The following is an 18,030-nucleotide window of genomic DNA, read 5'->3' on the forward strand; positions in this document are numbered from 1 at the left end:
GGAACTGATGTAAAGAGAGTAGCATCATCTGCATATGCAACGAGCTTGTTTGTAGAAGTCGATACATTGTGTGGTTCCTTACACGTGTTGCTGTTTCTGAAGGGTTTCAGTGAAAACTTGTAGCATAACACTAAATTAAAGGTGAAAAATGTCCCTGAGAATCATACAGCTCCCTACGCGCTCTTCTGTTGCTGTTTCTGAAGGGTTTCAGTGAAAACTTGTAGCATAACACTAAATTAAAGGTGAAAAATGTGCCTGGCAATATGTTGGTAAGCCTAATTCAGGATCAAGCTGAAAAGAAAAAATCCTTTTTGAAAAAAAAAAATATTCAAGAGAATTTGAGGTTATTTGACAACATTATCACATTATATTTAGAAACACAGATGCAGAGATATAAACACTGATCAAGAACATCCAAACTCTCATAAGTAAGTTGCACATTTCAACACGAGCTCGCCCCCCATGACAGGAAGAAATTAGAACCAGTTAATACCAATCTAGCAAGTCAGTCTATGCACACGTAAACACTTGTTTGGAACACGAATCACGTGTAAACACACGCTATTAAGCACCTCAAGCAAACAAACGGCTCCCAAACTCACGTAAGCCTACTGCACCTCCAAGCAAGCCAACAGGAGTTCCTCTATGGATTAGAATAAAGTTAAACCAGTTGGAACCAGTTTAAACAATGCTACGTCGAGCGAAGCAAAGCGACACTCGAACTACGGCCGTGAATGACGCAATGACACGAGATTTAGTGCTTTATAACGAGAGCAAGGCTGGTGCCTTGGAGTGGAGTGCATCTCTTTACATGCAATGAGGGAGCCATGTGCCCCATCATGTTGGTCATCAAGGATCCGTAGAGTCTAGGGCGAGAGAAATGAGCTTCGGGAGGTGGGGAGGGTGTTGGAGTAGGTTGGCATGGGGGAGATGAAGGAAGAAGGAAGAATAATTAGACATGAGGAAAAAAGGTTGGAAAGATGAGGAAATGGGGAATGAAGAAGAAAGGATTCTAAGAATGGTTGGGTAAAGGAATATGATGAAATAGAAATGAGTAAATTGGGGAAAAGAAGATAAAGAAATTAACAAGGATGGGGAAAAGGAGGGATTGAAGCAGAATTGGAGGAGTATGTTAAGGTAAAAGAAAATACAAGTATTGGGAAGATAATAAAGAAAGCTGAAAAGGCGGGGAATGATGAAATATGATATATATATATATATATATATATATATATATATATAAATGAATTTAAATGTTACCACTATTGAATCAATAAATTTGATTACTTTACGGTGGTGTAAACATGCTTTGTGACCAATTCCTACATGTCACTAAGACGGCAGTATCAAGTTTTGCAAAAACTGCCAGTTTTTGAAAGACAGCAGTCTTATTGGCATTTGCTTCTTGGTTTCAGTGCTAAAGCTTTTGATACAAATGATAAAAATTTTTCCCTTGCTAAGGTGGGATACATTTTCTTACCTTGCAATACCTTATTTAGCTCATTTACACGTACACAAATTGCAGCTAAGGATGCAAAAAGAGCTAGACAAGTTGATTTTCTGAACTTGTCTGCAAGTTTGAGTTTTTGATCAGTCAGAAAAATTTCAAATTCGGTTATAAGAAACCACACTATCTTTTTAACTACGATGTAAAACACCTACTACTAGAGCAATAGAATTATTAAAGAGGTTGAATATATTATGTATAAATTATAGATTATTTTAGACTCTTACGATAGTAGGTTGGCTAGGGTACCAGTCACCCATTGAGATACTACCGCTAGAGAGTTATGGGCTCTTTACTGGCCAGACAGTACTACATTGGATCCTTCTCTTTGGTTACAATCCATTTTCCCTTTGCCTACACACACACACACGCACCAAATAGTCTGGCCTATTCTTTGTATATTCTCCTCTGTCCTCATAAACCTGACAACACTGAGATTACCGAATAATTCTTTTTACTACACTGTAATTGTTCAGTGGCCACCTTCCTCTTTTTAGGGGTAGAAGAGACTATTTAGTGATGGTAAGCAGCTCTTCTAGGAGAAGGACACTTTAAAATCAATCACTTGTTCTCTAATCTTGGTTAGTTCCATAACCTCTGCACCATAGGTCTTTCACTGTCTTGGGTTAGAGTTGTCTAGTTTGAGAGTACAATCGGGCACGCTATATTATCTTATTTCTCTTCCTCTTGTTTTGTTAAAGTTTTCATCGTTTATATATTAGGAATTTTAATGATGTTGCTCTTCTTGAAATATTTTATTTTTCTTTGTTTCCTTTCTTAACTGAGGTATATTCTCTGCTGGAGCCCCTGGGCTTATAGCACCTGCTTTTCCAAGTAATAATATTAATAATAATAATAATGATAATATATAGAAGAAGTACTAGCATCTGACATCAAGCAGTACTTCTCCATTTTTGTAGTTTTGAAGATTCAGGGCTCCTTGGTTCATACATTTTCTCAAAATTTCGAAGTTGTTTACCCATTACCCCGCAAAAATGTCAAAATTACCTTATTTGGGATAATTTACCCCTGTTCCCTGAGCACTGGACTAGAAGAAAGTTAAACCAGTTGAAACCAGTTTAAACAATGCTACCTAGAGCGAGGCAAAGCGACACTCGAACTACGGCCGTGAATGACACAATGACTCGAGATTTAGTGCTTTATAACGAGAGCAAGGCTGGTGCCTTGGAGTGGAGTGCATCTCTTTACATGCAATGAGGGAGCCATGTGCCCCATCATGTTGGTCATCAAGGAACCGTAGAGTCTAGGGCGAGAGAAATGAGCTTCGGGAGGTGGGGAGGGTGTTGGAGGAGGTTGGCAGGGAGGAGATGAAGGAAGAATGAAGAATAATTAGAGACGAAGAAATAAGTTGGAAAGATGAGGAAATGGGGAATGAAGAAGAAAAGAGGCTTTGAATAATTTGGTAAAGGAATAGGATAAAATAAGAATGAGTTAACTGGGGAAAACCAGAAAAAGAAATGAACAAGGATGGGGACAATGAGGGATTGAAGTAGAATTGGAGGAGTATATATGACAAGGTAAATTAAAATATAAGCATTGGGAAAGATAATAAAGAATGGCAGGAAGCCGGGGAATGATGACATATGAAAGAAACACACACACACACACACACACACACACACACATATATATATATATAATATATATATGTATATATATATATTTATATATATATATATATGTATATATATAATATATATATACACACACACACATATATATATATATATATATTCGTGTGTGTGTGAACTTGAATGACACCATTATTGAACCGGATGAAGTGGATTCCTTTACGGTGTTGTAAACATGTGGAGAGAATGGAAGACAAACGTTGGTAATCTGGAATTCTAGTTAAGAATAGATTGAGGTCGTGAATGCGCTCTTTAGAGGAGATATTTGAATGGGAAAATTTAGTCTTCAGTAATTAGAGGAGTTTGGGTAATATTAAGCAGTGGAGCACAATGAGTTTAAGTGTACACTGAGTAAATGAAGCAATTGACTTGTTTGTGTATTATTTCTCATTTAGAGAAGTCATTATATAAAAGAATATTATGTAGATTAGAAAAGAAATATGTTTTTATTTCAAATCTTTTTATCAAAAGATAAATGTTCTTCTTGGGAGTGTTGGAAGGAAGAAGATCTCTTTTACACGAGGTTAAATAATTTTCCAAGAACTGAAAATTAATAAAGGCAATGAAAGGATGAACATACAAATTTAAACATTAATCACAGTATTTGATAAACAAATTGCAAAGAGAAAAAAAAATATGGCTCTTCATTAAGAAGAGAAGAAGAAAAGTAGCAAGCTGTGGGACAAGCAGACCCTTATAATTTCATAAAAAAAAGTCAAAATCCATAAGGACTTACGAAGGAGAATGAAGAAAAGAGGAAGCACTCTACTCAATACATCTCATTACTGACCTCGTCTTAACCCTTTCACAGCTATTAGTGATTCAGTAAAAATTAAAAAATATAAAAAATTTAAAATCACCCAAAACATATCAATTTTGTATTCATTGGAATGGTCTTACCGAAAGCTTTCCAATAAATAACAACAATCTATGATTTGTCTGGTTTTGAAAGATTTTGCTACGTCAGAATTTTTGTTGAAATTCACCACTGGCAGTGAAATGGTTAACCTTTGGGTTAAGATGACGCAGATCCGATGGAAACTTCTAAAACCTTTGCAACATCTGTGGCTTGGCACCGCTGATTAATGTAATTATCATTAATATAATTATCAAGACTCGAAGGTAATTCCAGAACCTTTAACTTCGTTAAGTGTTTTTTTCTCTCTCTCTCGCTTCCTTTTCGTTTCCCCTTCTTCTTAGGAATTGGGGGACACGATAGAGAGGGAGGTGAAGTGGTTAACGAAGGGAGGTAGAAGTTTTTTATTTTTTAAAGTCGACGTGATAGACTTTTTCTTCGAGAAAGTTAAGAAATGTGACACAGAGGAACTTAGCTACCTTTTGAGGGGGGTGGGGGGGGGGGGCGTTGATAGGATTGAGTGTTTTCTCATTAGCGTTATTGACTATTTTTCTTATTTTCGTTATTTTAACTTGTATCATTCATATCATGATCCCATGTATTTCCAATACCTTTGTTTCCATTTAAGACTTTTTATTCACATTTATTTCTTTGTGTGCTTTTTCTTCATAATAAAATCTCTCTCTCTCTCTCTCCTCTCCTCTCTCTCTCTCTCTCTCTCTCTCTCTCTCTCTCACATATATACACACACTGATATTAGCTGAATTAACACAGTATTCATTTTCGTTTGTATGAAAAAGAGTGTACAAACTTCCATGTTCCAAAAAATATACTGAATGAAAATGTTATTCAAAATCCACTTAATTAATATCATCGTTTCTAGATTAAGAAATTATAACATTGATGATTAAACGGAATCCTAAATGTACATGTATTTAGTGGTTGGTCTAATGTAATATTATAGTCATAATAAGTCTGCATAAACGATCAATTATACAGTATCGAAACTATACTACGACCCTTTAAAAGACATTCGAATAGATTATGTTATTCTGAAGAGTTAAATATTTTCTCTGGTTCTTTACAAGGGTTGTAGTGGCCGATATGGTAACGTCCCTGACTGGTGAACGCCAGACTGGGGTTCAAGTCCCTCTAAAATTTGTTAGTTTCTTTGGTCACTGCAATCTGACCATCCTTGTGAGCTAAAGATGGGCAGGGGTTTAGGGAGCGTATAGGTCTATCTGCCGAGTCATCAGCAGCCATTGCCTGGCCCTACATGGTCCTAGCTTGGGTGAAGAGAGGGCTTGGGTGCTAATCATATTTATATATAGGTCAGTCTCTAGGGCAATATCACTGTTCTTTGCCCCTGCCATTCATGAGCGGCCTTTAAACCTTTCATGAATAATCTTTCTATTCTGGTAAACAGTTTTATGAAAGTTACAGAGGTTCTCATTCTGGTATCTCAAAATTTGAAATATATACTAAAAATTATTGCACGAGAAGCCATTTGGCATAGAATATGCATAAATATAGTTAGTCTCTAGGGCATTGTCCTGCTTGATAATCAGGACAATGCCACTGTTCCTTGCCTCTGACATTCATGAGAGTCCTCTAAACCTTTGAATGATGGGAATTGCATAAACAAAGGTTCATTAATGTTGGGCTCTCACTCTCTCTCTCTCTCTCTCTCCTCTCTCTCTCTCTCTCTCCTCTCTCTCTCTCTCTCTCTCCATTTAGCTAATTTCTTTACCTGTATTCCCACTTTCTTTCATTCATCTTTATGCCCAGCCACGTAACTTTTCACCACAGCGTAAATTCGGTGAGTTCACCTTAAGAAGGAGAGAGAGATAAAAACTGTATGAAATGGAAGCAGAGAGAGAGAGGAGAGAGAGAGAGAGAGAGAGAGAGAGAGAGAGAGAGAAAAGCAGGTGAAAAAGGAAGCATAGAGAGAATCAGAATCAAGAGAGTAAGAAAGAGAGAGAATGAAAAGCAAGAGGAAAATAAATTAGAGAGAGAGAGAGAGAGAGAGAGAGAGGAGAGAGAGAGAGAGAGAGAGGAGAGAAAAGCACGTGAAAAAGAAAGCATAGAAGGAAACAGATAATCAAGAGGAAAAGAAAGAGAAAGAAAGAAAAGCAAGAAGAAAATAAATCACAGAGAGAGAGAGAGAGAGAGAGAGAGAGAGAGAGGAGAGAGAGAGAGAGAGAGAAAGGAAAATAAAGAAAAGAGAGAGCAAAGCATGTGCAATAGAAAGCAGAAGAGCAAGGGGAAAATAAATCACAAAGAGAGAGAGAGAGAGAGAGAGAGAGAGAGAGAGAGAGAAAAGCAGGTGAAAAAGAAAGCGTAGAGAGAATCAGAATCAAGAGGCGTAAGAAGGAGAGAAAAGGAAAAGCAAGAAGAAAAGAAATCAGGAGAGAGAGAGAGAGAGAGAGAGAGAGAGAGAGAGAGAGAGAGAGGGAAAAAAAGACCAAGGTGGGCGCCTGCCCGAAAACTTTCTGTATTAAAGAGCCAAATTGTTAATTTTGGTATTTAATGAATTCATCGTCTCGGGGTTTCCTCCTGAATATGCAAATTATGAAGAATATTTTCTGTCTGGGAAAAAACGGGGCCTTTTTGAGATGTGGCCTAATTTCCTTTTTGTCTCTCTCCTCGCCTTCCACATTGTTTTTCCTCCCTCATTGTCTCCTTCTTCATTCTTTTTCTCTTTATTCCTCTGCTTTACTGTATTTCTTCTCACATATTTGTTTTTCGCATTATTATTATTATTATTATTATTATTATTATTATTATTATTATTATTATTATTATTATTATTATTATTAAACTAGATTCATGACAGACACATCGAAACTACAGTAGATTACATGGCCGAAAGAATTATGTTACAAGATCACCCCCGTTAATCCTTCATTATCGCTGATAATCCAAGACCCTGAGTTATTCAAAACCTTATTCACTTTTCCCCAATCCACATAATCCACGAAATGAAGGGAATAGCTCCAAGGATTACCATATCCTTCCTTAATTATTATTTCTAGCAGGGCGGAAGGAAAAAGGCCAAGACATTCGATGATGCTTTTTCGAGAAATTCCCATTTCTAATTTCCTTAATTTCTAAAAGGTTAATTTCTATTTCCCAAGAATAACAAAAGAACTCATTAGGAGCATTTCTGTTTGGTTTACCAAAGGGAACACAACAAGGGAAAAGTCTCATGTGATAGAATAAATATTTTCGAGGTTTCTGAAATATATTTGCTAACCTTTTAACGTGTTTTGACCATGTATCGAGGATATATTTCTTATCTTTTTTTTGTTGCGCAGTTTCGTAAGTGATATGAAATACTTTTGCTAACATTTTAACGTCTTGTGTTTTTGTATCAGTGTTATTTTTACTTCTGTCAAGGAGGTTCTAAAATGGAGTCGGTTTATTTATTTGTGTGTCTGTCTATGGACAGGATCACGTCAAAACTACCCAACGGATTTTGACGAAATTTTGACCACAGATAGATCTTGGGTCATGGACGACTCCATTAAAGTTTGGAGATGATCTGTACTAGTTCCGGATTCTAGATCCGGATATGCATTTTACCCCATCTACAGTCAGCATATGAAAAGGGGGTTTGCTCTGCCTGTAGACTTTATTTATAAATTTGTCAATTCTTGGGTCATGAGAGACTTTGCTGAGTGAATTTTGGATGAAAATCCGGATCCGGTTCAGGATCAAGATGAAGATATTGGATCAGATGCAAATCGAATGTCTTTCTTAATGTGTCAACGTCATCATTTGGTGGAGGTCGGAAATCTGTGATTATTCTTTTTCTAAGTTTTTTGTTACGTAATTTCGTAAGTAAAATAGAAAACGTCGTTAATAAAACTAAGATGTCTGAATATTTCGATATTTTACCGAGAAGTTTGTTTTATTTAGATATATATTTCTATATTAATGTAGTCTGGTCTGAAAATATATAACAATTTTGTGGTTAGAAAAATCGCCATTCTTTTAAAAAAAATCTCTTAAGAAGGATTTGAATAAATCATTAAAACATTCGCCAACACATTTGATGCGTAGGATTCTTATTTTCAGAAATAATTTTTGTTGTATGTTGAAAATGATCTTAAATTTTATTTTTTTTATTTTTATTACTATTATTCCTCTTGTAGTTTATTTGTTTCCTTGTTTCCTTTCCTCAATGGGCTATTTTTCCCTGTTGGAACCCTTGGGCTTAAGTATCATGCTTTTCCAGCCAGGGTTGAAGCTTAGCTAGTAACAACAACAACAACAACAACACTCCAAAACCGAACAGCCTTTTGTGTGTAAGTTTAAATGAGCTCTCATTAAATCAAAATTAAATTAAAACATGAAATTTCCTGGTGTTTAAAAAGTACATTCGCAAACAATATGATAAAATTGTAATCTATACAAAACAATTCCGAAAATGAATGAATTCGTGTATTTAATTAAGAATTCTCGTTCCTTAAAAAAATATACGATCAAATCTAAATTCCTGATTTTTCTAAGAGATATTCTTTGGCAATTCAGTTTTATATCAGATATATATTTCTGTATTAATATAACAAAGTTCTGGATAATAATACTTCCAGGTAAAGAAATGAAAACTAAAACGTTTATCGATATGCAGTGGGAGTTTTATATTTACCTTCGCCAGCGAAGATAGGAGGTTATGTTTTCGCCCCTGTTTGTGTGTTTGTTTGTGTGTGTGGGTGTGTGTTTGTTCGTGAACACCTTCCTGGCTATAATCTTAATCGTAGAGTAATGAAACCTGCAGGGATTAACTGTTATGTAAAAGTATGTAAATGATTAAATTTTGGAAGGTCAAGGTCAAAGTTCAAGGTCACAGTTAAACAAAATGTCCAGTTCACGTAATTTTCCATAAGTTTGGACATCGTTGTCACAGAGACGTCAAACTTGATCATATTTGAGTGTATGAAAATCCACGCCAATTAATACATGACAAGGGTAAAGATCAAGGTCAAGGTTAAGCAAAAGGTTGAGAAATAAGCTGCCGTGGCGGAGGTCTCCCCTTTACTGCGTGTCCCACTAGTTTGGAATATATTAATACATTAATATAAGACACTTTTAGACTTAAACTAAATAAAAAAAGTATTGTGAAATGAAACTACTCAGTGTTGAGAAAGTATATTTACTTTTTAATAACATTCTCTAACATTTTGTGGCGAGAGATTTTGCATGTCAGAATATATTTTAATAAGAATGTAACACACTCTGAAATATGGTTTTACATATATAAAATCTCTCTCTCTCTCTCTCTCTCTCTCTCTCTCTCTCCATAAGACACCATCTTACAATATCATAATGATTTCCCCCCACTCCTCTCTCTCTCTCTCTCTCTCTCTCTCTCCTCTCTCTCTCTCTCTCTCTCTCTCTGTATCTGAGGATTAATTGATTAATAAATACTTCTCTGAGGTGAAAATGGTGCTTTGTATGAAATATTCAGTATTCAGCGAATTTTTAACGAGCAAGATTTTTTTTTTCCTTTTTTCAATGGAAATAGATTCCATTTGCCTTTTAAAAAGAGAAATATATTGTTTTGTGATTAGGTAAGTATATTCATTTAAGGAAAACATTGCCTTGGATTATTATACACCGAAGTACCTTTCGTACACATTTTAATTTTGATAATTAGTAAACTAGAAATTAATAGTAGTTAATTGTACTAAATTTTCCCCACAAAATAGTGTATGATACACATTTCCTATTTTTATACTGCTAACAAGAGCCCAATTTTTGAAGTTCACTACTATATTTATACATGTAATTGGTACATATATTTTAAAGCATGTGTATTTCATACACGCTCATACATTGTAATACTATTGCTCTCTCTCTCTCTCTCTCTCTCTCTCTCTCTCTCTCTCTCTCTCTCTCTCTCCAGTATTTGACTTTGGAAAATAACTCATTTTCTTGTCTTCTGACCTATGAGTGGGGATACCTTAACGTGGTAAAATGGTTGTGTATTGCCATGCTCGGCAAAGTTGTACTAGTCTGGGCCACCCATACTAGGTTGGTCTGCTGTGGGCTATCAAACAAAATTCTCCCACCATCACCAATTTGCAGTGGCCAGCGTGGTGATGAAAATCTGGCCAAACCCCGGACATGAATTGACATGTGTGAGGCTTTTATCCTGCAGAGGACTAGAAATGGTTGCATTTGTTGTTGTTGATCCGGAACGAGAATTTGAGACCCGCTCAAGCTTGATAGTCTCTTGTAGTGTCTGCTACTTCACCATCCTTGTGAGCTAAGAATGGGGTGTTTGACTGAGCCTATAAGTGTACCTGCTGAGTCATCAGTGGCCATTGCCAGGCCTTCCCTGGTCAAGGCTTGGGTGGAGAATTGTGCGTGGACGCTAATCATATGTACATATGGTCAGGGTCTAGGGCATTGTTCTACAAGGATATTGTCACTCTCCCTTGCATCTGCCGTTCATGAGCGACCTTTAAAGCTTCAAACTTAAAATACGTTCGAATAACCTCATAAAATCTATTTTAAATAAAAGACGCATCTTTCCTTGAAAAGTTGTGAGATTAAAAGGCCCCATTTAAAACTTCTAGCTTTTTGTACCGTCAATTTATATACTAATGGATCGGATGTTGTCAGTACTCTTGGGAGTTTTGTTAGGGAGGTCTTTGGGGGGGAAGGGTAGGTGGGGTTGGATGTTGGACTTAAGGAGGGAGGGAGAAGTAAGGGAGGGGGAGGAAAGGGAGGGATTGGTCTTTATGAAGCTTATATTGCTGTAAGTGTGGCGTCTCTCTCTCTCTCTCTCTCTCTCTCTCTCTCTCTGTTAGCAGCGTATCTCTATACCAATTTTAGGTAATAAAAAGAAAGGTTTAACTGTTTATTCTTAATATTATTTTTAAATGTAGCAAACGTTTTTACATTTGATAATCTGTGTGTCAGATTTCCAGTAAAACTTGTCATATTTATCGGATTGATATTAAAAATCTCAGAATATATTCTAATTAAAAATAGATTATACCATATGATACTCCATGATGAATAACTTTGTGAAGGAACTCTATTAAATGAATGAATTTATATTGTTTTGAAATAGATTAGATACGAAATCTGAAAAAAGCCCGCAAGCGTACATATATTATACGAATATAAAAATAAACTTTTAAACTATCCGAAGCATACGACAGATTTTGTATGGAATAATGAAATAAGATTTCAGTTCTATCAGATGAAAACTTTCTCTCATAATAAGAAATCCATTGAGGAAATTGATCTTATTAAGAGAAATAGTTAAAGGTTGGAATTAAAGTTTATAAAAACTCATTGCAGCTGGAGTAATGAATAAAACATTCTAAGCATACATTAAAATGATTTTCCCTCTTGCCACGCTATTTACAGGAGAACGAGAAATTAAATATTAACTACAGAAAATATTTATTGAGCAAAAATGATCTAAGCAACTTTGTAATGAGATCTTGCTTTTGAACAGCTTTTGGAGGATATTTCGATATTTGCGTACAATTGCAGTTTAATTACTTTCCTTTTTATTTTGTTAGCGAGAATTAAGAAAATGTTTGGAGCAATTGTTTCAGTTTGTCGTTATAAATATTATTTTTCCGATCTCTTTAATTTCAAGATTTCTTCAGCTTTTCGAAAACAGTCCTTCGTAGGTATGTATACTCTCTCTCTCTCTCTCTTCTCTCTCTCTCTCTCTCTCTCTCTCTCTCTCTCATAAAAAGTCTTTTGTCTAATTTTATGTTAGAAACCAAATCTATTTTACAGACTTATAATTTTCCTATCAAATTCTCACCATCGTTTGGGGAAGCTTATCCCCAACTGATTAACTTTTATGATGGAACCATTCAATTTTGAACAATATTTCCCATCATGAAAAAAAGTGTTAAAATAAAATCTTCGTGAATAATATAAGTAAAATGTATTAAACTCTATTCCTGTATTTGCATCACATGTAAAAGAAATTCATTGGGAGGGGATGTGAAATGTTATATGAAATATATTGAAAGATCTCAATTGGAAGAGATGGACATAAATTTGAAATAAATTCTTATCAAATTCGATATTACTGTACACATGAAACGAATTAGTCTGACGTCAACAATGTTCTTATATTGTATCATAAATTCCAGACATGTATTTATTAAATGAAGTTACAGAATATATAATGGAGTACTGAAATGAACAGTAATGATTTTTTTTTTCTTCCGATTACAACATTAATTAAATGGATGTTAATTGGCTATTTAATTAATGCATTAGTACGTAGGTATTTCAATAATTACTTTATTTTTCTGATCAAATAGTTTTGACTTACGTTACATACACAATGCACACACATATGTAATATATATATATATTATATATATATATGTATGTATGTGTTATGTGTCCTGCGTGTGACTGTCTATGCAAATATATGTATATATGCCTAAATGTACATAAGTATATATATACCTGTACATATACATATATACATATATATTCGTGTATTATATATATATATATATATATATATACATACATACATATACATATATATATATATATCTAAATATCTATCTATCTATCTATCTATCTATATATATATATATATATATATATATATACACACACATTTTTACATATTCATACATGCATGTAACCTTGCATTAAAAAAAATAATCCCCCATCAGCCATTGGAACGCCTGCTATATTGCAGTTAGGAAATGTTGCAAACATTGCCAACCTGACCCAGAAAATGCAGGAAATTCGCATTACGTTTGTCCGTCACGCAAAATCTTGTTACATCATTAGAGGGTCGGATTGACAGGTGTGTGGTGGAGATTGAATTTGAGATAATGAGTGGGGGGTTGGGGATGGGGGTGGGGGGGGGGTTGGATATGCATAGAGGGGAGATGGGTTACGTGATATGTGATGGATGGGGTGTGTGTATGTGTGTGCGCATGCGTGTGTGAGACGCAAACTGAGTAATTGTCTTGATCCTTTACTGGGTATAGATTGTTTTGTGAGTTGAACGATTGAATATTAGAAGGATAATGCGTGATAAATATACATGTATAAGTATATATATATATATATATATTATATATATACCTGTATATATATGATTTGTGTATGTATGCATGTATATATGTATATGTGTACTTTATATGTAATAGGTTGGCCAGGGCACCAGCCACCCGTTGAGGTGGTACCACTATAGAGTTATGGGGTCCCTTTGACTGTCCAGACATTACTACATTGGATCCTTTTCTCTGGTTACTGTTCATTTTCCCTTCGATTAGACACACACTGAATAGTCTGGCCTATTCTTTACAGAATCTGCTTTGGCTTCATACAATTGACAATACTGAGATTATAAAACAATTCTTCTTCGCCCAAGGGGTTAAATACTACACTGTAATTGTTCAGTGGCTACTTTCCTCTTGGTTAGTGTAGGAGAGACTCTTTAGATATGGTAAGCAGCTCTTTTAGGACACACCAAAATCAAACCATTGTTCTCTAGTCTTTGGTAGTGCCATAGCCTCTTTACCATGGTCTTTCACTCTCTCGTGGGTTAGGGTTCTCTTGCTTGAGGGTTCATCTTGGCACACTATTTTATCAAATTTCTCCTTCTCTTTTTTTTGCTAAAGTTTTATAGTTTGTATAGGAAATATTTATTTTAGTGTTGTTACTATTCTTAAGATATATTTTTTTCCCTGTTTCCTTTCCCACTGGGCTATTTTCCCGGTTGGGGGCCCCTGGGTTTATAACATCTTGCTTTTCCAACTATGTTTGTAGCTTATGAACTAATATATATATATATATATATATATATTACATACATACATATACACACACACACACATATATATATATATATATATGTGTGTGTGTGTGTGTGTTTGTGTGTGTGTGTGTGTGTGTGTGGGAGTGTTTGAATGATATAAATGTGTATTTATGTATATATGTATATGTACACTTGTATATATATATATATATATATATGAAAAGTATATCTATCTATCTATCTAGCTATCTATATACATGTATATACTGTACATATATAAATAAGTATTTATATAAATATATATAAATATATATTGATATATATATATTATATATATACAGTATATATATATATATATATATAAGTATATACTATATATATATATACGTATATATATATATATATATAGGACATACATATATACTGATTTTCACACTGATGTGCACATACTCTTTTAAACTCACACACATATATGCATATATATATATATATATATATACATATATATATATATACATATGGGTGTGTATTTTAATATACTAAAGTTATCAACTTTCTATTCAATAGAAAAATTCTGGTAAACTTGACAACTAAATATTTATTAGAAGCCGAAGTCCATCAGCTTTTATGGCTCAAGAATGTTTTAAAATCATGATGTATTCTCTTAGATTATTAGAAATTTTATAAATACCAACATAATACTTCAGTCTTTATTCAAAATGAATTAGTTCGGTTCTTTTATTTTGTTTATTCGTCAATGTCAAATATTTTATGGAAAATATATAATTAAAAGCTCAGCATTATGGATACCTCCAAAAGATGTTTCCAAAATCTCGACGAGAATATAAATTGTAATTTTCAACCTTATCAAGAAAAACTTTAATAATGAGGGATATTAATGACACTTTAATGATAATACAGCAAGAATAATGATAATTATAGTTTTGGTAATAATATAGATGAACTCAGCCATTTTGAGTTCTCTATATATACAATTTATCAGTTTTTTATAGTAATCCTTCATAATTTTTGAAGACGAAAGACTCACCATAAGAACAATAACTATAATCATAATAACAATAGTAATAATAATATGAATGAAATCCGCCATCCTGAGTTTTTCATCTTAACCTTGGTACCTAATTTTGAATCCTTCATGATTTTTGATGAAGACGAAAGACTCACCACAAGGACAATAATTATAATCATAATAGTAATAATAAGATAAATGAATCCGCCATCTTGACCTCGGTACCTAATTCTGAATCCTTCATTATTTTTCGATGAAGACGAAAGACTCTCCAGAAGATAATAATAATATCAATAGAAATAATGAAATGAAATCCGCCATCTTGAGTTCTTCCTCTTGACTTCAGTTCTAATATTGAATCCTTTTTCTTTCTCTTGATATCGAAGAAAGACTCACCATCATGGCGATAAGAGTGGACTTAAGCTGGAACCCCAATCATTCCTACACATTCCAGAATAAAATTCCCGTGCTTGGAAAGAGTTCTTGAAGCCGTCAAATCACGCAATCTGTCCATTGATAGACAGCTGCATGCGTTGCAATAACAAAGGGGGTGGATGCTTTCACATCACGCAATTGCATGCAATATTGCAATAATATTCTTGCACGAATGGGAAGCCAAGTATTATTTGAATAATTATTTTTTCTTTCTGATTGATTGATTGATATTGTAACCCCAATTACGTTATTTGTTCCAAAAATGTATTTTCACTCTTATTTCACTCTTTTTTTTTTTTTTTTTTTTTTTTTTTTTTATAAATATTCAATCTTACTCTCACGTTATTGATTGGTAATCTAGGTTAATTGCGTCATTTGTTCAGGAAAAAATGTATTATTTAGTCTTAATTTGATAAATATTTTTTACGTACTCATTGGTTAATATTTTCATCCTATTACATAATTTATCCTTTTTTTTTTGGCGTCTTTTTATTTATGCAAATCTTCGTATTACCATCATAATAACTTTTAGAACAGCTTTAAGATTAAACGGTTAATTTAGTCTTTTCGCGAGATATTTTCAATTTCATAGATTTAACCGAATTCAATCAAATATACATACATATACTTATATTACCACACACACACGGGGACACGCACGCACGCACGCACGCACACAGATATATATATATATATATATATATATATTTATATATATGTGTGTTTATATGTATATATATATCATATATATGTGTGTGTGTATTTATATCTATCTATCTATCTATCTATCTATCTATCTATCTATATATATATATATATATATATATATATGTATATATATATATTACACCTTAAATTATGACATAAAATGCAACGAAAATGTATCATAAACTACAAGAAAATTCTAGTAGCTTGCACTAAAGATTATTCAACACATGAACGACTACTTATTCAAAGTCTATGTCTTTATTGATTATATCAGAAATCGATCTGTTTAACAATGGTTTTGTTCCATCATTTATTTGGACCGAAACTTCAATGTAAAGTTCAATGTAATATACTGTAGATATTTTTCTTTTATTCTGATGAAATGGATTCATTAATGATAATAGATAGAAAAATAAGTGACTATGATAAGTAGTTTTGTTCGTCTCCCTCTCTCTCTCTCTCTCTCTCTCTCTCTCTCTCTCTCTCAACCATTATACTCTTATACAAACCAGTATGCACATCTCGCCTTCATATTATTTTTTCTCCCTAGAAAAAATAAGTTTTTCTCTCTCTCTCTCTCTCCTCTCTCTCTCTCTCTCTCTCTCTCTCTCAACCATTATACTTATATATACACACCATAATGCACATCTCGTCTTCATGTTAATTTTTCCATAGAAAAAAATAAGAATCTCTCCCCCCCCCCTCTCTCTCTCTCTCTCTCTCTCTCTCTCTCTCTCTATCTCTCTCTCTCTCTCTCTCTCTCTCTCTCTCTCCCCATTATACTTATATATACACACCAGTATGCAGATTTCGTTTTCATATTAATTTTTCCCATAGAAAAAATAAGATTCCCCCCCCTCTCTCTCTCTCTCTCTCTCTCTCTCTCTCTATCTCTCTCTCTCTCTCTCTCTCTCCTCTCTCTCTCTCTCTCTCTCAACCATTATACTTATATATACACACCAGTATGCAGATCCCGTCTTCATATTAATTGTTCCCATAGAAAAATAAGATTCCCCCCTTCTCTCTCTCTCTCTCTCTCTCTCTCTCTCTCTCTCTCTCTTTAAATAAACCATGCTACGTGCAGTATATAGACTAAACATACAAATATTCACATATACTTATAAGTACACATGTTTCCATATTATATATTATATACAGTATTGTATATATGTTCTCCTAGGTAGAAATCATTACAGAAGGACGTAATCAAATCTAATTTCGTTTTCGATTTTCATCATTAAAAAAAATATCTGATAAAAAGTAGAATGTAACTTATGAATCTCTTCTTCGAAATTAATAATAATATAAAAAAACGTAAGAATATTGGAAGGTAAATCTACTTGGGTTATTTTTTACCAAACAGTTTTCATTAATGGGCATCGAAAATAAACATCAGTTTTTATTAATATTTATATTTTTTTAAAAAAATATTTTTATATCCACATACTTCAACTTAATTTTCAGGTGGAATTGATGTAATATCTTGGGGGGAAAAGTAGAGGATGAAATGGAGAGGTATGGAATTGTTAATAAGAACTTAATAAAAACTTTAGAATGAATGTATGTTAATGCTATGGTAATAACAGTATTTTGCAAGCAATAATTATCAAACACCTGGTGTCCTATCTTGAAAAAATAATTTTCAAAAGTACCTGTTTTCGAATGGGATAGAGAAATTCTTGAATATTTATAGGTCCCTCTCAACCCCAACAAGGCTCCGGGAGGACTAGACAATTTTCAGCAGACCTGCGAACGCTGATTGAACTCAGGGAGTCCCAAAAAGGAAAAAGGCAGTATAATATGATAATGATATTAATGATAAAAATACGAATAAAAGTGATTGAAAGAATAGAATAAGGGAAACGAAATGTGAATGTAGAATACGTTATCTATAAATGGAAGATTTTTTTTATTATAGGAAAACAAACTCTCTGCCTAACTTGGTTTAGAGGAGAGGAAAAAATTAGCCTGCAAAATATCGTAGAATTTAATAAGGCAAAGGTGGAAAGACAAGTTGTGCACGGGTTGGGATGACATAGAGCTACAGAAGTTCACAGATTTTGT

The sequence above is a fragment of the Palaemon carinicauda genome, chromosome 29 (genome assembly GCF_036898095.1).
Source record: "Palaemon carinicauda isolate YSFRI2023 chromosome 29, ASM3689809v2, whole genome shotgun sequence".
In the NCBI taxonomy this organism is placed as follows: Eukaryota; Metazoa; Arthropoda; class Malacostraca; order Decapoda; family Palaemonidae; genus Palaemon; species Palaemon carinicauda.